General features: G+C 45.4%; 1 pseudogene; it reads right to left on the reverse strand.

Moving 5' to 3' along the window:
• Positions 1–2,041: 2,041 nt before the first annotated feature.
• LOC115733339 lies at positions 2,042–21,757 on the reverse strand (annotated as a pseudogene).
• Between the last annotated feature and the right edge of the window lie 234 nt (positions 21,758–21,991).

Here is a 21,991-nt window from a genome sequence, read left to right on the forward strand (position 1 = left end):
AGGAAAAAAGAAGAAAAAAACAAAAAGGGGAAAAGATAAATTAAAAAAAGTAAATAATGAAAATGCTCTTGGTTACGCTTTTCTTTAAAATAAAAAGGATACTTCAAATCCTTATTTGAAATAAAGTCCACTAGCGGCTTCGATGTGACTCCCACATCGATTAATTCATTCGCACGACTTTATCATCCTTTGCGCCACGCCTCACCAAGGTCGCGTGACCTCAGAGCACTTGCCTAGATTTCGGCGGCCCTATGCTTCCATTATGAACAATAGGCCCTTTGGTTTTCCCTATTTTATTTTATTTTTTAGTTTCAAATTTAGTTTGTAAAAGACTATACCAAAAGTCACTAATTAAAGGATATTTGCTTTGAGTAAATAAACCTTGAGCCAAAGATCTTTGGGGAATGACTTTGCATTTTCCAAAGCTCAATCAAACACAGCTTTATGATCTTACGCTACAAATGTCTCAAAACTAAACATGTTTGGCTCTTCATATAAAAAAAAATGGAATCTTTTTAACCCTAATTTAAGAGCCAACGTAAGTGACTGAAATTGACCAACTTGCAATCCTATTAATCAAGCGAGAAAAGATATCAAAACTAAGTACAACACTACTTTAACTACCAACTCAACTAAAATTACATCAACCAATCAACTCTTATGCGTCAATAAAAAGCTCGCTCATAGCGAACACTCATTGTCGCCCGGAACACACAACTCGTGCGTCAAAATTGTTCATAGCGCAACTCTCTCCACTAAACCTCGATTCAACTGAACTTCTTGTCAAAACAAAGTCCTTTCGAAATACTAAAAAGTCCTAAGCTTTGCCTACTTAAAAAATGGCTGAATATAGACGAAAACCATCGCTGAAAACATAAGTTCTCGACTAGGTCCAGCAGCTTGAGCAAAACTTTGAAGATGCACTCCGATCAAATCATCACTCCAGAATGAGTTCGGTCAGCTCTCACAGCTCCACAACTTCTTAGATTTTCCTTCCCTCATAATTTCACATATGAAGAACCCCTAAATTAGGGGTGATCGGTTCCCGATCCGGTTCGGTTCCCCTTAAGAATCAAGAACCGGACCGGTGGTCTCAGTTCTCAATTTTCTAGAATTGGGAACCGGACCACCGATCCAGTCCGGTTCCCGGTGCGATTCCATTGGATCGGACACATGCCAAAAAAAATATGCACCATTCCTAACATAGAGCACATGAGCTTGGTTACTTTAAAAAATATATAATATAATATAACTAAAAGACTTCTACATAAGAGAATAAAAAATAGAGAGGGTCAATAGCTTCTCAATTTGGTAAAATTTCTTGGACACCATTAACAAGTAAAGAGAGGGTAACTTTTTTTTTAAAAAAAAAATTCGATTTGTCTGGTCCTTGGTCCCTAGAACCGAGAACTAGACCTCTCCCTCTAGAATCGAGGAACAGGACAACCGGTCCCGGTTCGATCCAGTTTGGGTGGTCTAATTTGCTCACCCCTACCCTAAATCGAACACAATTCATAAGTGACATAGATTTGAAACTATATCCTAACTTCGAAAATTCATCCGATTAGACGGATAACGATTTCAAACACTTATTAGGCGCTGCGAAATGGACTTGATTTGACACGCCGAGACCTCCCGGGCGCGCATGCAAAGTTCCACTTCCTGGCTTTCCTCGTTTTGCTTGTCCTTGTTTCTAAATATGTTCATCTCTCTCTCTCTCTCTCTCTCTCTCTCTCTCTCTCTCTCTCTCTCTCTTTTTTTTTTTTTTGTCTAAAGCTGCAATTGATATCCCTCTTGATCTTCTAGTGGGTTGGGATCGGGACAAGCATGCAGTTGCTCCAATAAGTTTACCGCAAAGAACCTCGGTTTTTCAAGTTAATTAAGTCGTATGTAGATATGCGAGTTCTAATGTGCACTTTTAAACCCTCGGCTGCGGCCGGAAAAGTGGTTTAACACAATACCGGTCCGGCAATCTCCGAAAGACGGGAAGGGGGAAATCGAATTTGCGAGTATCCAAATCGATTTATTCCTTCAAAGAATCAAATCCCTAAATAGTAATTGACGAAAAGGGCAATGGAACAAGTATAAGCAATTGGTCATCTTTCATGACTTGGGGCTATGCCATTGCTATTGAGATGGGAGTGAAGAGCTAGAGAGGAAGTGAGAGATGAGAGAGAGGGCTCTGCGGGGCTGGTAACTCGGCACCCGACGCCCCGCCCTTCGCACCGTCGCGAACGTTAGATCTCCCTCGTACACTTGCACGTGCCCCCAACCTACGCCATCCCATACGTAAATGACATTAAAATCCCGGTCTTCCAATGAAGTGTATCTAGATATCTCTGACAAATGAGAGGATCTATATCGATTTTTCTGTTGTTCGGGAGAAAAAGTTAGGCACCCACCTCGCCGCCCAACGCACCGAGGAAGCCATGGACGTTTTGTCGGGAGGCCCATCTTATGAAGAGATTTCTTGGTCGAAGTCACCGGCACGACCCCATCCGCAACCCCACTGCAATTTCCGTATCATTCGATCGGCGCATCAATCGAAAAGACACGCATCGCGTACAAACCATTGCGCGTCGAAATCCTTCGACGGGACTTTTGCTGGTTATGGGTTCTAGGCCCAAATCGACTATGGCCCAAAGAGGGTTACTTACGCGAAAATCTTTTATCGAACTTATTCCGTTCGTTTTCCGAAAAGGAGTTCTGGGTCGGTTTTGGACAGAGAGTGTCAAATGCAGTAGATTTACACAAAAGGGCGCGTTACAAACGGGCTTTCGACAACTTCGATGGCCCAATATGCACAATAGTAACAATGTGTGACAAACTTCGACGCGACCCTGGAATTGAATCGACAGGATCGGGAGATGATATAGGACACAATGCTGGAATTTAATCAACAAAACTGGACGGGGGATTGTAGGACACAATACCGGAATTGAATCGACGGTCTTGGACGGGGGATTGTAGGACACAATACCGGAATTGAATCGACGGTCTTGGACGGGATGGGTGAAGGGTGCAACATCGGAATTTAATCAATGGTATTGAACCTAATGAGTAGACGCCGGAATCTAATCGACGACACCTAACTCTGGATATGATACTCGCCGGAATTGAATCGACGACGGGGATCTGAAAACTATAGCTAGGCTAAGCTAAAGGCTAAAGGCTAAGAGCTAGTTTGAAAATGCAAGTGTTTTGGATTTGTTGTGTGTGTGTTGTATCTTGCTATTGCGAGGTATTTATAGGCAAGCTCTTTGGTAATCGCCGAGCGGTTTCTTCCTTTGGCCCCACGCTTTGCTCTTTTCCATAAGCCACGTGGATGACGGTTTCCCATTCTTCGTGCTTTTTTTACCTCGTGGGGATTACCGCCAACCGCCTCGATCGTGGCATCCTTCCGCGCGCTTTTTCTTGCTCTAGAAGGAAGTGGCGCCGTAGTTTACCCCGACACGTGGCACCTTTCTGATTGGTACGTGCCTTGCTTTGGTGTTCCTTCCCGTAGCTGATCATCGCTTCCTCACTTGCTCGTCACAAGTCTTTCTTGGATTATTTTAAGTGTCAACATATGCCCCCTTAAAAGATGTAAATCGGAGATTTACCTCTTTTAAAATATCTTCCTCTGATTTGGTGATCTCCATTTGTACAAATAATGATTACGCTTTCCCTTTGATCTCTTTTCCCAAAACGCAACCTTTCGACTTCGTACCGTGCGCTGGCCTTTTCTTCGTCTCGCTTTTAAGGATCTTGAAAAAGCTCCCAATTGTCGTCTTTCCTTATCAACGGTTTTCCTTAAACCCTAAACCCCCTTTTTTCTGAGCATTCCAAGCTTTCATGGTGACCGAAACCCCCGAGTTCCTTCCTCACCAGTTCATCGCTCGCTTCGATGGGATCATCAATAGTGATGATGCTGATCACTGTTTTCTCAAGTTGTTGAACGCTCATCGAGAGCACGCCGGTCTCATTCTCGGGCCCAGTCTCCATGATCACCACCATATTCCATCATCTCTTCAGTCTTGCTTCCCAATGCGGGCCGATGAGCGACTTCCCATTCAAGCCTCTCCACTAAAGGACATTTGGTCCATGCCGGCTCAGCGATTTAGGAGTTTTCCGTCATTTGATGACAGGGCTTATACCTGGTTCCAAAGGCTTCAAGAGGATATTCCAACGCTTGGTCTCTGGGAAACGGCGCAAATCGGGACAGCCATTGAGGTCAGCATGTTGTCCCACGATTTGAATAAAAGTCTTCTGGGGTCCGTTACAAGCTTCCGGTCCTCCTCCATCGGTTGCTTTTTCTTCCCGTGGGGTCCCATGTCTGTAACCCTTTTAGATACCTTCGCCATAGCTAGTCTCTCCCCTTATGGGGCCTCAATCAAGAATCTGGGAAAAATCAAGGATTGCCCCATTTCTGACGATACTCTTGCTTATGGGAAGTTCATCGATGCCCATAGTAAAATGTATGGGGATGTTTCCTTCGAAGAACGAACAGCTTTCCTTCTTTTTTGGCTGTCGAAATATCTATTCTTTAGCCCAACGCTCAAAGTGTCCAAGGACTATTACGACCTTGCCTTACTTTCGGCAAAAGGGAATCTTGTTGCCCTTAGCCCTCTTGCTCTGGCATCTCTGTACGGGAGTATTTCTTACGCTGCTCGACTAATGTCGAATTCCGAAGAGGATGGTGTCTTGTCAAGTCCGCTCTGGATTCTCCAAGCCTAGGTCGCATTCTACTTCCCTTTCATGTTTGAGAGCGTCCCTCCCTTCAATCCTAACATGGTTCCTTTGAAGCTTGGCATACGACTACTCCAAGCTGTCCCCTTGAAGGTCCCTGGTGATGTTCGACCTTTTCGGTTCTTTCTTCGACAACTTCTGTCTTATGAGGCTGATCGAATAGATTTCTTTCCTTATCGCTCAAGCGAATTCAATTTTTGTTTCAACTCTCGAACCTTAAAACGGTTCAACCACCGTGACTTTTGGACCTTTGTCCTATTCCCTCGGGACCTTCCAATCTGGCTATGTCTTAAGGGAATGTTCTATCCTGGCTTTGAACCATATTCCCCCCAATATTGCGCCGGGCAGTTCGGCCTTCGACAAGCGGTGCCTATGCCCATCCCTTATCTCATGGATTTCCCATCGATGGACAAGAAGATCTATAACATCAAGATTGATGGGCCGTTCACCTCTTGTGCCGAAATTACCACCATGATGTATCGGCGGTTTTCGGGGGACATCCCATCAGCACTTCGTTCAAGTCCCGGCGTGACTTCTGAGTTTACGACCTGGTGGACGTCCTTCGCCTTCGAAAGCCCTTTCGAAGATGCCATCTCATCCATCCTTCAAAGTAGCCGGATACAGCCCTTTGGTCCCGCTTTGAAGAAAACTAGGAAAAAGGGTGCAACCAAAACTCTCTCGATTGGTGGTCGCAAACATCCGACGACCGTTTTCGGTGAGTCTCTTTCTTCCTAATTTTCTCAGTATTACTGGCCCGGAGTGATTTTTGCTTTACTTTCGCTGTTAGGTGATGATTCTGACGACGAAGCCGATGAGGAGACGCTCACTTCTCTTAAACGGCGAAAGATGGTAGCGAAGAAGAGCAAATCTCCGGTGGAATCTTCGATAGTTCATCGGCACGTCGAAGCGTCTCCAACCGCTCATCTTGAAGATCCTTTGGTGGATCTTGATCCAAATGCTGGGGGGTCTAGCAATATTACCATTGCTGGAGGTTCGCCTGGATCTGCGGCTCCTTCGCCTACAGAACCTCAAGGGGAACCTTCTTCGCCGACCCTTGCCATTGTCCCGGCCCCGATAGTCGATGCTCCTTTAATAGCTGAAGATCCCTCAGCACTTAAAGACCCTTCATCTGCGGACGTTATTTGGGATCTTCCTGCTGCTTCTCTTCTTCTGTCGCCCATCGAAGACGTTCGAACTCATCTTGCTGGATCTTCTCGCTCTTCGGATCACCCGAGTATGCCTGAATCAAGCTGCTCGCCCGACTCGGAGATTTTCAGCAAACCGGGAATCATGCTATCTTGCTCCCTGGACCTTGTTCATTCAGGGGTAGCCTCCTTTGTCGACAATCCGTCGAATATTCAAAACATCCAATGCGTGATGGAGTGGTCGGTCAAAGAGGAAGTCGGTGTGAAACTTCCCGAAGGCCTAGTCCGCCGGCTGAAAACATTCTTGGAGCACTTTCCTACTCCCTTTATGCATTTTCGACGTTGTCGGGACAAGGTGCTTGCTCTATCGAATTTTCCCGATCAGCTCTTTTCTCCTAGCTCCGAGACCCAAGAAGCGGGCAACTCGTAACTCAAGGAGAACAGTCCCTTCAATCTGGCGTCGACGAGCTTGCTGCTTTGGATAAGAAGGAGGCTACCCCGGAGCAACAGAGGCTGGCGATAGAGAGAGAACTAGAGGAGACTCGAAGTCGGCGATCGACAGTACTTTCCCGTCGATCCTCTATAGAAGATCAACTTAAAACGTTCGCGGCTTCCTTAGAAGAGAGGAAACGAGCCGATTGCGCTCGGGTTGTGCAGGCAGAAGTAGACCAACGTCATACTAGGAATGTGTATATAGATAAAAATAAGAAGTTTGAACGTTTACTCTGTGAGCCGCTTGAGGGGATCAAGACGGTTTTGTATCCTGATTTTCGTCAATGAAATTCCCCCTCTTTCTCCTTATTTTCCGTATTGCATTCCGCCACGATCCATGTAATTGCCCACGTCCGAGTAACTGCCATCACAATCCCGAGTCGGTTACTTCAAAATCCCTTATAAATAATGATTGCCTCCAAATGCCAATTCAAACGAACTTTGCTATAAAGTTCACATGAGTACTCGTGCAGCTCCTCGCTTGTCGCGCTTCGACGCTTTCTCTCACAATGAGGCCAAAAGGGAACTTTCCTTATCATTCATGGATCACCAACCCAGCAATGGTCACATAATTTTGGGTCCGCATCTTACAAGTTTGCCACCTCCTTCTTTCTTGATTAATTGCTTTCCCCATTGTTTCGAAAAAGCCTTACCCTTTGAGCAGCCTATCATTTGTACCTCTGCTTGGCTGTCGAGTAATTATATATTTTCTTCATATCCAACCTTCGACCATCGGTTTTACAACTGGTACAAACGACTAGAAGGAGAAACAGCTACCACACGGGCACGGGCCAGGATAGATGTCATGTTGTCCTTCTGCGGTACATCTATTGATCCCTCGGAGTATGGCCTCGTCGGTAGTTTTGTTGCTTTTGGTCACCGTCATCGAACTGTTTCTTTTTGCCTATTGGTCCAGTGACCCCTACCCTTCTTGATATTTGGTTTCTGACCGGTCTTTCTCCATTTATCGACGGTGACTCTCGACCTCCGGACGACCAATTTTTCCTTGATATGTCCTGCTGCCTTGACCTGCCATATAGCGAATTCATGGATCGCCATGCTAAACCTTCGGGACCCATTCTTCTCGAGGAACATACAGCCTTCCTTTTATGTTGGCTTTGCAAATATGTCTTTTGTCTCCCCACATGTCGAATTTCCTCGGAATTCCTTGATATGGCCTATGAACCGACATGTGGTGTTGATATTGGCCTAGGCCGGATGTTCCTGGCTGCATTATATCGGGGATTGTCGGATGCTCAATCTTCGCCGATGGACAATCATCCCGCCCCCTTTTCGGGTCCTTTATGGATTCTGCACCATTGGCTCCGGGTGTACTTTCCTCATATGTTTTTCGATCAAGCACTCACTCCGACAACTGGGTCATCGAAAATTAAAAGGAATGATGTACCCATGGCGTTCAATCGGACCCTTATTTGTGCTCCCGACAACCTTACCCCTTTCGACGACTTTCTTATTGAGCTGTTGTCTCTTACCAGCTTTGATTTTTCCAGGCTGCCCGTCGATAATGATGTTTATAGCTCCTCCAGTGCAGATCCCGATTCTCGTCTTTTCTGGATAAGCGTGTTAGTCCCAAGTGACTTAGCCATGAATTTGTCTGGTGGCGGCGAATTCTCATCGGGATTCGAGATTTATAACCCACATTATTGTGCTCGCCAATTTGGGCTTACTCGGGGGATTCCAATGCCGGTGGTGTATTCTATGAATTTCCCCTTTTAAGGTTGCAAGGAAGAGGTAACCGACATGATGGGCTATATCGAAGTTGTACATGCTGTTCTCGGGCGCTTTGTATTTGTCGGCTTCTCTGGCCATCCTTGTAGCTCCTCATTTTTCGACAAGTGGTGGCTCTCCTACCGCTCCTCTTTGTTCTCAACCGGTGCAATGGACGTTCTCTCGAAAGTCCGTCGACACTCATTGGGCTTGCTGCATCCTTTAAGAAGACCTGCTTCTTTCGTTATACCGAGCATTATACTTGAGCAACCGGTCGATGAAGGTAAACCCTTTGTTGATATAAACAAAATGAAAGTGGGTACTTCTCTGCATTCTCGCTTGATGTAATTATTGATCTGGCTTTCTTCCCGGATGATTCATCAGCTTCTGACAGCCGCACGGATGACCTACCTAACAAATCGTGGGTTGTTCATATAAACATGGCGAGCGCCTCAGCTGGCCCGTCGAATAGTCTTTGCTGCGACTATCCATACCTTCGCGGCAAGTGGTTACGCCTGCATGACTTACTAGGAGGAGGATATACCGTCATATGTAACAAAACATATGTTGAGGACGAGATCAAAGCTCTCCTTGCTTTTTTGGCTCACTTGCCCTATTCGATCCAATGTCGTGCCCTTGGATTTGCTATTAATGAACTCTTCCTCACATTTGGCTCGACTTTAAGGTCCTTCGGGACAAGACAGCGTGAACTAGTGATCATCGATAAGTTGGAAGCGGATTCTCTCCTTGCCGACAATGAGCTGGCTTATCAACGCAGTGTTCTTGATACCCTGGAAAGTGACGGTTGTACCACCCCGCAAGTACTATCTGCACAATTGAAGGCAATTAAACAGCAAGAGGCAATTTGCGAATCACCGCACCTTGATATGATGCGGGCCAATCATCGAAAGGAGGCGATTGTTGACGCCAATTGCAACAGTGAAATGCAACTTCATAGTTTCGTCTTGAGTCTTGAACAGTACGTATTGTAGTCCGCTGTTGCTAGTCCCACATTAATGCCACCTGTCCTTATCGTCTTATTCTATCATTAAACCGCCGGTCTTAGTGTCAATTCTAAGTTCATCATGACATGATCTTCTCAAGATCATCCTTTTTCCATGCGGCATTTAATGAAAGACGTCGTTTCCGATTCTCCTTCCGAATTCAAATCGTCATGACGGTTCGACGTGGTTAATAGTCGGCGGGAAACCCGCCACTCGCGTCATTATGGTTACTTATGTGTTTCACCAATCGCGATATACCTTCTCGCCTCGATAACCGTCCACTAACTTTTACTACCTCGATCGTCGGAAGGTCGTGGGCGGATACTCGGCATCGTGGGACGAACCGTTCCTTGGCCTTTATTTATAAATAGGATCACTTGCCTAGAGTGCGTCCTCATCCAAACCCCTCTGCCTTTCATTCTTAGAGAAAACTTCTCAAAGTCTTAATGGAGCGTGCATCTTTTTCTACGGCTTCATCTCCCCCTACACACTTCAGCCGTGAGTTCTCGGCTATACGGAGGGAGATTATCTCCCTTCCGAGTTACACCTATACCATGCTGGTGGTGAAACCACGGGCCCTTGAGAAGCTGCATGTCCTGCTCAACCGCTCTGCGCCCCAAAATCTTCCCTCCGACCACCCGTTCCAGTCGGACTACGAAGAGTTCATTACACTCTTCGACTATGGGCTGGAGAAGTTTCGCCGGAATCTGGCGATCATGTCTCAGCATGATCTCACCGAACATGAAGTTTGGTGTAAGATCGAAGAGATTGAGAACGGCGAGGTGGTGCATAAGGAAATCTGCAATGTCCAAGAAGCCCTCCATGCCTCTCACGCTAGCGTCCTTCAACTTCGGAACATTGTTTCCGACCGCCTGACTCTCGGCCAGCGACACCTGCGAAGGCCTCTGAAGGAATCCGAGCAGCGGGAACACGAACTGGCTGAAGCCTGCGAGACCCGTTCCTTGGCCTCTATCGGAGCCCCTTTGGAGGGTCTCAAGGCCATGTTGGACTCCACCAATGGTCTTCTCGGGGGCCGGAAGGAGCACCTTCGGCGGCTGGAGGGCGATAAGGACAAGCTGGAGGCGGCACTGGAGGAATTGGCTGAAGCTCACCACCGTGCGAAGGAGGAGAACGCCAAGTTGGAATGCCGGCTACGGGGCTTCGTTGTTCGTTTCGGGGAGCACTTCCAGTGAAGTTTTGCTGGGGCGAGCAAAAGAGAGAGAGAAAGAGAGGAAGAGAGAAGGAGAGAGAAAAAGAGAGAAAGAGAAGGAAAGAGAAAGTGAGGGATGTATTAAAGTTTTATGAATGAATTGAATTTTCTCACTCCTTGTCCTCTGACTCTTCCTGCATTTCCCACATCGACGGGTAGAACTTTTTCAAATACTTTCCGTTGATCAAGCGCCGTAGTTCTCTTCCATCGATTTCCATTACTCGATATGCATTCCCTAGGAGGGCGTCTATTATTAAGTATGGTCCTTCCCACTTCGACGATCATTTGCCAAACTTCTCGCTATCGAGGTTCATAGGCAAAATAGTTTTCCACACCAAGTCCCCCACATCAAAATGCTTAGCTTTTACGTGTTTGTTGTAAGCCTTGGCAACCCTTCGCTTCTGAGCCATTAATTTTTCTAGTGCTGTAGCTCGGTTCTCTCCCAATTCATCAATGTTGGCGTACATCATTTCATCGTACTGCTCTTTAGCCATACCATCTTGGAGCTTTACCCTTAATGATTGCACCGTAATTTCCAGGGGTAGCACGGCCTCTTGCCCATATGTTAGCATGTAAGGAGTGACTCCGGTGCTTGATCTTTTGGAAGTTCGATAAGCCCATAACACCGTCGACAACAATGAGTCCCATTCCCTTGGGTTGTCCTCCAAATGCTTTTTAATCAATCCGATGATTATTTTGTTGGAAGCTTCTGCTTGGCCATTAGCTCGAGCGTAGTAGGGCGTCGAATGAATCATCTTGATACCCCTCGACTTAGTAAAATCCAGTATTTCTTGGCCTGTGAAGACTGTCCCTTGGTCGCGAGTGATGGTCTCTGGAATCCCAAATCGATGAATAATTCGCTCTTCGATGAACTCCCTAACTGTTTTTTGTGTCACGCTTTTGTACGACGCCGCTTCGACCCATTTTGTGAAGTAATCCGTGGCCACTAAAATGAAACTGTGCTTCTTTGACGAGGGAGGATAAATCTTCCCTATTATGTCCATTGCCCAACCCCGAAAAGGCCACGGCTTGATAATTGGGTTCATCGGTGCGGCATGTACTTGTTGGATTGGTCCATGCCTTTGGCATGATTGGCACCCTTTCGCGTAGTCGATGCGGTCTTGGGTGATTGTTGGCCAAAAATATCCATGTCGCCTTAACAACCACTTTGTTTTTAATCCAGGCTGATGCGCACCACGGATCCCTTCATGGACTTCCGTCATGACCAGCATCGCTTCCTCCTACCCCAAGCATTTGAGAAGCAGTCCGTCGATTGTCTTTCGATACAACTCGTTGTCGATCAACAGATATTTTAGGGCTTTTCTTTTGAAGTCCCTACCGCCAGAACCCGGGTTTTTCAAGTAGTTTATCAAAGGGGTCCTCCAATCTTGTTGGCCGCTGGTTTCTCCTAAAGTTTCGGATTGCTCAATCATCATTACCCGAGCATCTATCGATGGTAAGGTCCTTACCTAAGTAATGATGTGGTCTGCTAGTTCCTTCGATATACGATATCCCAACGCCATTTGAGCCAATTCGTTAGCTTCTGAATTTTCACTCCTCTTGACATGGATTAGCTCGTATTCGACGAACTTCGACAACGGTTCTTTCGCCAGGTGATGATGTCTAATAATGTTTTCATTCAAACATTGATACTCACCGCTTGGTCGTTTGATCACCAGCTGAGAATCGCCCTTCACTTTAATTGACCCGATCCCCATGTCAATTAAAACATTCCGCCCCACGATCGGGGCTTCATATTCGGCTTGGTTATTTGAACATTCAAAGCCAAGCTCGAATATGAGTTTTGTTTTTTGTCGAAAAGGTGATATAACCATGATTCCTGCGCCCTCTGAACCGGATGCCACTAACCCATCGAAATATAATATCCAAGGTGCAATACCAAGATAATTTTCATCATCCTCGACTTTTAAACCTGAAGGGTATTCGGTAATGAAATCGGATATTGCTTGCCCTTTTCTTGCTTTGAGCGGCACATAAACCAGATCGATTTCTATTAGAGTGAACGCCCATTTTGCAATCCGGCCCCTAATGATTGGCCTGCACAACATGTACTTAATTACGTCTGTTTTACAAATTACATGTACCGTAGTCGGCAGCATATAATGTCGTAATTTTGTACGGGCGTAGTACGGTGATAAACATAATTTTTCGATGGACGTGTATCTTGTCTCGGCATCGTTGAGCATCCTACTTAGGTAGTACACGGCCTGCTCTTTCCCTTCGTCGCTTTCTTGAGCCAGCATACTCCCGATCGTTGTATCGGGAGTCGATAAGTACAACTTCAATGGCCGTCCCGCCTTTGGTGGCGTCAGGATCGGTGGCGTGATAAGATATTCTTTTAACCTGTCGAAAGCCACTTGATGCTTCTCTTCCCACACAAACTCTCGCTCATTCTTCAATTTGAGCAATGGAGAGAAAACTTCGATTTTTCCCGAGAGGTTAGCTATAAAACGCCGCAAGAAATTTAATTTCCTGATTAACATTTGCAGCTGTTTTTTATTATCAGGAGATGGCAACTCCGAAATAGCCTTAGCTTTATTCATGTCTACCTCTATACCTCTTTGATGAACCAAAAAACCAAGGAAATTGCCAGCTTTTATCCCGAAAGCACATTTCAAAGGATTCATCTTTAACTTAAATTTGCGCATTCTCTCAAAAGCTTGCTCTAGGTGATCCGGATGACTTACCTGATCTGTCTTGACGATGACGTCATCGATGTAGACCTCCATGAATTCCCCAATCATATCGTGGAAATATAATTCATTGCCCTTTGATACGTAGCACCGGCATTCTTCAATCCGAAAGGCATGACGACCCATTCAAACGTTCCAATGGCCCCGGGGCATCTGAACGCCGTCTTATGAACATCCTCCGCTGCTATAAATATCTGGTTGTACCCGGAATGTCCGTCCATGAGGGACATCATTTCATTATTGGATGCCGAATCGATCAACATATCGGAGATGGGCATCCGGTACTCGTCTTTCGGGGTGGCCGCATTAAGGTCGTGGAAATCAACACACACTCGGAGTTTGCCGTTCTTCTTCTTGACATGCACAATATTTGACAACCATTCGACATACCTTGCTAATCTTATGAATCCGGCCGAAAGGAGACGCTTGATTTCCTCCTTAACTTTAAGGATCACTTCGGGAGCGAACCTTCTAGCGACCTATTGGTGTGGTCGAAATCCCCTTTTAATTAGCAATCGATGCTCAACTATGCTCCTCGAAAGACTAGGCATCTCATGGTAATTTCAGGCAAAACAATCCTTATATTTTCTCAATAGGTTTACCATTTGAACCTTGTATCGCCGATCGAGTAGTTGGCTCACATAAGTAGGTTGAGGACGGGCCTCATCTCCGAGATTGACCTCTTCCAGTGGGTCTTGAGCTTGAATTACCTTGTCGTCCTCCTTAATTGGGGAGTCTTCAAAATCTAAAATGCCATCTGCAAGCTGTGCGGCTCGATCACTTTGCTCGGCCCCGTAGGCCGCATACCTCTCGGCGAGGTTTTGCGCAAATGACCGACTTTCCATCAGAAAATCGGTCGATTGATTCCACCGATTCCTTTCTTGGGATCCATTCGGTGCTCCCTTGTCGAAACGGCAGAATGCAATATCTCTTGAGTCCACTTCAGGCGGCTTAGATATGCGAAGGCAATCATCTGGCATCACTTTGTCCCGGCCGGATATACGGGTCCAGGTAACACAAGTCCGGGGATTTGCTTTTACATATTCCACTTTGTCCACATTCCAGAATGCCAAGATCTGGTGAAGTGTTGATGGGACACATTGATTTCCATGTATCCAATCCCGCCCCAACAACAAGTTATAAGATCCGTCGGCGTCGACGACGCAGAAGGACGTCATCGATGTTTTAGATCCGACGGTCGGGTCGGCGACATATACTCCCTTTACTTCGGTAATCTCGCCGGTGAAATCAGACAACCGTATATTCGATGGGATTATTTCGTCATCATTCCTTCCTATTTTCTTGAAGAAGCGGTACGGAATGAGATTTAACGTTGAACCCCCATCCACCAGTACTTTCATTACTGGCCGCCCGTTGATCTTGGCATTTATATTGAGCGACCTCAAATGATTTGAGAGATCTTCCATGGGTTTTCTGAATTCCATGGTTTCTTCATCGTTGAAGCAAAACCGAGCCCCTTCCTTTTCTTGCGTCGTTTCCTTGTCGCCACCGTCAGCCGAGGTCGACTCAAGTCGAAACTCGTGTGGTAATTTAACTCATACCATACAAGAGCTTAGGGGGGAAACCGACCTGCTAGCAGGGGTTTTAAATCGGGATTTAGACGCAGATGTTTTACGTGTCTTTGTACCCTTGTCGTCTTTTTCTTGGAGTGGGTGTGTCTCTTCCGGTCGTCGCCGCCAAACCAGATTTCTTGGCCTCCGCAGTTTGGTGTGGTTAGGAGCTGTTGCCATTGAGCCACAACCGGCTGGAATCTCCTGTTGCCGTAGTATGCGGAACCTGTTCTTTCTCTGCACCCTTCTCTTTTGAGTTCGGGTCAAGATTTTCTCCTTTTCTTGGTCCTCCGTTACCTCATACCACGATCCCTCTACAAGGTTGCTTGGTATCTTAAGAGTGCGTCGACGATGTGGCTCATGGAGGCCTTGTCGAAAATTTCTGTCGAACTCCTTTCCCCATCCATAGTGGACTCTTCCTTGAGGATGTGGGGTCGGTGGACCATAGCTCACGTAATAATCAAACTTGCCGCTTGGCTCACCTAAAGTACCAATTGTAGGGTCCCCTTCGTCGTATCTCCGCTTAAATGACTTATACATTCTCCGATAGTTGGGATTTCTTCGAGGTCCGGCACTTTCAATGTGAAAAGACGTCTTGTCCTTCTGACTAATTCGACCGCCCATTTGGTACCCTTCCTCGGGTGTACTCATGTTTCCCAATTTTCGCCCGCAATGAGCGCATAAATTTGTTGACGTATGCCCTTTACTCGATTGCTTTAAAGACACCATTCCAGTCATTCTTGGAAAAGGATCAATGTCCACATCCATCGAGAGTTTCCCTTTATCTTCAGCGAAGTTGATCTTTCCTTGTCGAATCGCTTCTTGAATGTTCTTTTTAAGGACTAAACAATCCGATATGTTATGGCTCCATGAGTGGTGCCATTCGCGATACTTCTTCCCTGCTAATTCTTCTTTGGACGGTATCTTCTGTCCTTCTGTTAACTTGATTTGTCCGTCGGCCAGCAATATGTCGAAAATTTCTTCCGCCCGATTCGCATCGAATGAATAGTACACTGCCTCTTTAGCTTTAGCCATTATAGTTGATTTTTCTTTCATCCTTGCTGGCTTCGGTGCTTGGCAAGTATATGGCTTGTCGATGGTTAATTGGGCGACGGCCACTTCGACGAGCTCCGTTGATTCTTCGTCGAAATCGGGTGGCTCGACAAAACTTACATCTCCTCTTCGGGTATGCCTTTTGTCTTTTTCCTTAAGCGGACTCTCGTGCTTCGTTGCCATCGTAGACAATTCGAACAGATCTGCACATGGATGCCCCACCATCCGATCTCGTATTTCGAATTTCAATCCGTTGAAAGCAAATTCAATGAACGTCTTTTCTGGTAAAGGAACTAAACATTTGTTCCTAGCTTGTTTAAACCTTGCAATAAACCGGTCGACAGTCTCGTTTGTCATTTGCTTCATTGTTGACAAATCCGCTACCGACAAGTTCGACACCGTTATTTGAAATTGGCCATGAAACAAACGCTCCATCTGCTCTCATCCCATGTCAACACCGAATTGGGTGGTAGTGCGGTATACCATGTAAAGGCTGTTTTCGACAAGGACAATGGAAAGAGCCTTAATTTCCAGTGATCAGCATGTGTAGCATCTCCACATAGTGCTAGAAAACGATTGATATGTTCATATGTGGACTGATCATCCTCGCCAGTAAAAAGTGTGAACTCGGGTATTTTAAACCCTTTGGATACGAGATCGTATCTATCCAATCTGGGTACGGTTTTCGGTAAACATTAGCCCAGTATCCTACCATTAGGTCAATGTATACGGGTACCTGGTCAAACACCGGCTGATGGTATTGCGGTTGATATGGCATTTGATATCTAGGTTGTGGCGGATGATACATGGGTTGCACAACAGGTTGAAACATTGGCTCGGGACCCGGTGGTTGTAAAGCCTGATTCATCTGCTGATATCCAGGTCGTATGGCCCGGTGTCCATACTGTCCTTGTCCCCGGGCTTGGGGAAATTGATCCTGCCCCCTAGCCTGCCATTGCCCCCTAAAGGGTACTGCCTCCTGATTTTCGATGATCATGGGTACCGGTTGTTCATTGACAGGGACGGGGTTATCTTGGGCAGCAGCCTCCCGACGAGCAATATTCTCGTATTGTCGAACAGGGTGTCTCGGAAACATAACGGTATCCGCAGGTATATCTTGTCGAATAGGATGTCTAGGGAATATACCCGTGTCTGCGTTTATCGGGGATCTAGGTTCGTTGGCCGGTAATGCTTCCCCTCGTTGCAGAATCCGCGCAGGTGCTAAAGGCCGAGTGTTCCGTCCCGCAAGGCCTATATTTGGCGGTGTCGTTACCGGTAAACCGCTGCTTGCTTCTGGTACGAAACCATTCCCTTCTTGAGCATGAGGTGGGTTAGTTGTAGTCCCATGTTGTCCCGCAGCACATTCGTGATACGTGTTGATGATTAACGGCCCGACAACCTCGGTCATCCGCTGAACCATGTGATCAGCAAACTCATTATGGACTTATTCGATGGTACGCCTTATCGATGTTAACATGACAGGCGTCATTTCTGGACTTCTACTTGGCTCCTCAACGTTACGTCGAGAGACCTCGACATCCTCTTGATGGGCCGTGGATGACTCCATTCGTTGTATTTCTTCCCGGGGTTCGTCTCCACCACCGTCTATGTTGTTACGTCCTCGTGTGCGTGGCATAACACTTCTCTCGAACCGACACCAAGGGTCCCACCGGGCGTGCCGAAAAAGATTGTTGCGCGTCGAAATCCTTCGACGGGGCTTTTTTTGGTTATGGGTTCTAGGCCCAAATCGACTATGGCCCAAAGAGGGTTACTTACACGAGAATCTTTTATCGAACTTATTCCGTTCGTTTTCCGAAAAGGAGTTCGGGTCGATTTTGGACGAGAGAGTGTCAAATGCAGTAGATTTACACAAAAGGACGCGTTACAAACAGGCTTTCGACAACTTCGATGGCCCAATATGCACAATAGTAACAATGTGTGGCAAACTTCGACGCGACCCTGGAATTGAATCGACGGGATCGGGAGATGATATAGTACACAATGCTGGAATTTAATCAACAGCACTGGACGGGGGATTGTAGGACACAATACCGGAATTGAATCGACGATCTTGGACGGGGGATTGTAGGACACAATACCGGAATTGAATCGACGGTCTTGGACGGGATGGGTGAAGGGTGCAACACCGGAATTTAATCAACGGTATTGAACCTAATGAGTAGACGCCGGAATCTAATCGACGACACCTAACTCTGGATATGATACTCGCCGGAATTGAATCGACGACGGGAATCTGAAAACTATAGCTAGGCTAAGCTAAAGGCTAAAGGCTAAGAGCTAGTTTGAAAATGCAAGTGTTTTGGATTTGTTTTGTGTGTGTTGTATCTTGCTATTGCAAGGTATTTATAGGCAAGCTCTTTGGTAACCGCTGAGCGGTTTCTTCCTTTGGCCCCACGCTTTGCTCTTTTCCATAAGCCACGTGGATGACGGTTTCCCATTCTTCGCGTCTTTTTTACCTCGTGGGGATTACCGCCAACCGCCTCGATCGTGGCCTCCTTCCGCGCGCTTTTTCTTGCTCTAGAAGGAAGTGGCGCCAGAGTTTACCCCGACACGTGGCACCTTTCTGATTGGTACGTGCCTTGCTTCGGTGTTCCTTCCCGTAGCTGATCATCGCTTCCTCACGTGCTCGTCACGAGTCTTTCTTGGATTATTTTAAGTGTCAACACAAACATTGATGCATTAGCTTCACTGTTCATTGACTTCCGCATGCTATACTCGACTTCGATCGACTTCGCTGTAGTTCATTCGGTATCCCTATCACTAACTTTCTAAAAGAAAATTTGCGCACTTAATGTGGGATCAAGACAAGACGGGCGAATTATATTTTCACCTGAAAACCCAGACACGAGGTCCATGGGAGAGTTCACGGAGGGCAGGGCGGATGGTGCGAGGGCTGTCTCCCCCACGTCGCTGCATGGTTCCCAGTCAAACTTGAGTTTGGTCACGTTCGCATGAAGCGCCTCCTGCACTTCTGCTCTGTTCATGTACGCCCGAACGTAGTCCTCGCTGTACGGGTCAAACTTCATTATCTGCAAAACAAAGAGAAGGCACGAACCACATAATAAATAGTTTGTTCATATACAGCAGCCTATCACGACAATGAGACTTTGAACCGCAACTCACGGAAGCCTTCTTGGGGAGCGAGGTCTGGTTGGAGGACGAGCCCAAGGGAGCGTAGATGTTGTCCGGGTCGAGGGACGAGACGTCGTCGTCCGCATCAGCGGCGGCGGAAGTGCATTGGCTCGACTGATGAGAGGTGGGTTCGCGGAGAAGTCGCAGTACTTCTGAATCTCGTTCCACGTTTGGTCCGATATCAACGCGTGCGTCGCTAAGCATTCGTACATCCCTCTCAGATCTGCCTCGTCGTCGATCACAGTGTTCCCGATCTGCATAACCGGTCAATTAAAAGTCCACACGCACCCTATCGACCCTGGTTTTCTTTGTTTCAACATTTATATTCTTTGGAGTATGTACACCGAGAGAATTACCAAAAACATCCTAAATTTATTATAATTGTATCAATTCAATCCTAAACATCTTTTTTGCCAATCGGCTCTAAAAAAATTTTGTGCCAATTCAGTCGCTTGATTAATTTTGGTCTATCGACACCGATGTGGAATTTTTTAATAGTATTTTAATATTTTTTCATTTTTTCATTTTTTTTCTTTAGTTTGTTGTCCCAACACTTAGAGCCGGCGAGGGTGTCGTAGCCCTCGCTTGGTCTAGGCGAAAAAAATAACAAAAAATTCAAAAAATCAGTGAGATGTTATTAAAAAAGGAAAATAAAATAAAAAAGTAAAAGTAAAAATTATTATAATAATATTAAAATCGTTCTTGTCTGCGTTGATCGTATCACGTAGGGCGACTAGCGTTCACGTCGGCGATTTTCAGCCAAAGTTGGTCGAATAGACTCAATTGACAAAACGTGAAAATGTTTAGGACTCAATTAGTAAAATAAAAAAAGGCTTTTGACTGAAATGACAAGAGTGCATATGTTAAGGACTTTTTGGACAATTTTGCCCATGCATGCGTCGAAAACTAGTGAATGATGATCATTTGCATTTCTTTGAGCTAATGGATGAAGAACATTTGCATTTCCTTTCTCCTGTCAATTGCACAATCCTTCACGTATTGTTATGTACAACAATGTCAAACTTTTCAAGCAAAGTACTTTTCGCATAAATTGATTTGGTGTTTTATAGAAAAACTGAGAAAAATTCACATTTGAATTGACAATTCACGAAGTCCGATTGACAAAGCATTGTGTGATATAATTGTATAAAGTAGGATAATTTTCTAATAGGGGGAGAGAGATCTTACAGTAATCCCTTGGAGCTTAATAAGGGTCCGGTTTGCGTCCTTGTTGTGGTAGAGGATGTTGTGAGCAAACTGAGGTACATAATGACCCGCATAGCTCTCGCCGGATAGGTAAAGATTCCTATTCTTGTGTTCGGGAAATCTCTCAAGCCAATTAAGAACAAACACATAGTTGTCTTCTGCTGTTTTCCGATCTCCATTGGTGCTATAATCGGATGTAGTGTTCGAGTACGAGAAACCGACACTAGTCGGAGATTCTAGGAACAACACATTCGCGGCTGCCACATAACAATGATAGTGATAGTCAGTTAAATAGTTCGCAATTACATGAATCAGACAACATATGATCGTCATTCTATACCAATATTCCACGCGAATTTATTTCGATAAAGAGTTTTGCCGTCGCTATGGACTCGAAATGGCCCAAGTTCTTGCATTGCGCCGTAGGAAAAGGATGAGCAACCGGACCTGAGATTAGAGCATGAAACTCCTGATCAATATCTGTTTCCAAGTGCACTCGTAGAAAGCTTCAAGATAGTAGACGATACATAATTTTATAACTCGAGCTTACTCTTTGTGCAACCAGCCCAAGAAGATAGCATTATTAAACCGCATATCATGATAAGTCATAACTCATATCCCTGTAAAAATATGTTGACTGTGAAAAAAGGCATCCTTCCAAGTTAGATTTTAAAGAGAATAAATAGTGTTAAGATCTTCCGTTTCGTTGGCCATTATGAGATATGCTGACCTTGCGGGGAGGGAGATTTCCTAGGACAGATTAAATAATGGGCGATATATACATTACTGAAAGTGAAGCGAACTTGGCATTTTGTACCCTGAACCTGGCAATGACATTGGAGATCGAGCAGATGTGAGAGTCAAGAACACATGGTACCTCCGTCAAGCCAAAGAAGAAGAGGAAGAGAATCCTTATCACGCGGCGCTTCGGCCAAGTAGTAGAAAAATGCTCGACCCGCCATTTCATCAACCGTGACATAACCGCCGTAGTGGCCGAACTCTACCTGCGCCTCTCCGGGCAATCTCCGGATCCGGTCTTTCCCTTTCAGTCCCTCTTGAGAATACAGCCTAGTCTCGTGTTCATCCTTTAATCCATGGCGGTCGATCGCATGAGAATGGCTCTTGTCGACCCCGGGATTCCGGAACTTCGCTCTTTAATAGTGGATGTTAATGCAAGATATACGTGCCATACGAATTGGCATATGACTATATATGGATGACGTGGCTCATTTTGGATCGTGGTTCTATAACCTATGCCTATTGTCTAATTCTGTCCTACAAAAGTAAGTAAGCGATCGTATTTCCAAGGGATCTACTAGTCTTTCCTCCTTTCTTCAAAAAGTATTCCCAATTCTCATATATCTATTCCTTATGAAGCAACTTATGCAGATGAACATGGTTGACTAACAAATATTAGATAAGGTCACAAAAGAAAAAAAGTCGAATAGATTTTATTTGAATAATTGTCTGAAAAATCTTAAACCTATTATACGGCAGTCAATTCAGTCCTAAACATTTCGTACGATTTTTAGATATATTATTCAGGCTAATTTTGGCTAGCAATCGTTGAAGTGGACGTCGGGCATCCTACATGGCAAGATTGGCAATGGCATTACTTGGATGATTTTTGCAATATATTAAAAAAAATAAATTTATCTCCTTTTATTTTTTCCTATTTCCTTCCATCGGTCATCAAGGCCTCAATGATGGCTGATGGAGTTCGTCAACCACAAGCAAGGGCCGGTGAAGGCATTGCAGCCCTCACCTGTAGCCAGTGACTTGTGACCGATGAGGGAAATAGGAAAAATGAAAAGAAAAGAAAAGAAGACAAAGGAAAGACAATTTAGAAAATTTATTAGAAATTACAAGGGTCGTCCCCTAAGGATTTTCGGCCATAATTGAACCAGAAGGACTACTTTGGAAAGTCGTTAAAATGTTTATGACTAAATTAGACAAATTCAAAAGTTTGTAACTGAATTGGCCATTA

This window comes from Rhodamnia argentea, chromosome 5 (assembly GCF_020921035.1).
Source record: "Rhodamnia argentea isolate NSW1041297 chromosome 5, ASM2092103v1, whole genome shotgun sequence".
NCBI classification, from domain to species: domain Eukaryota; kingdom Viridiplantae; phylum Streptophyta; class Magnoliopsida; order Myrtales; family Myrtaceae; genus Rhodamnia; species Rhodamnia argentea.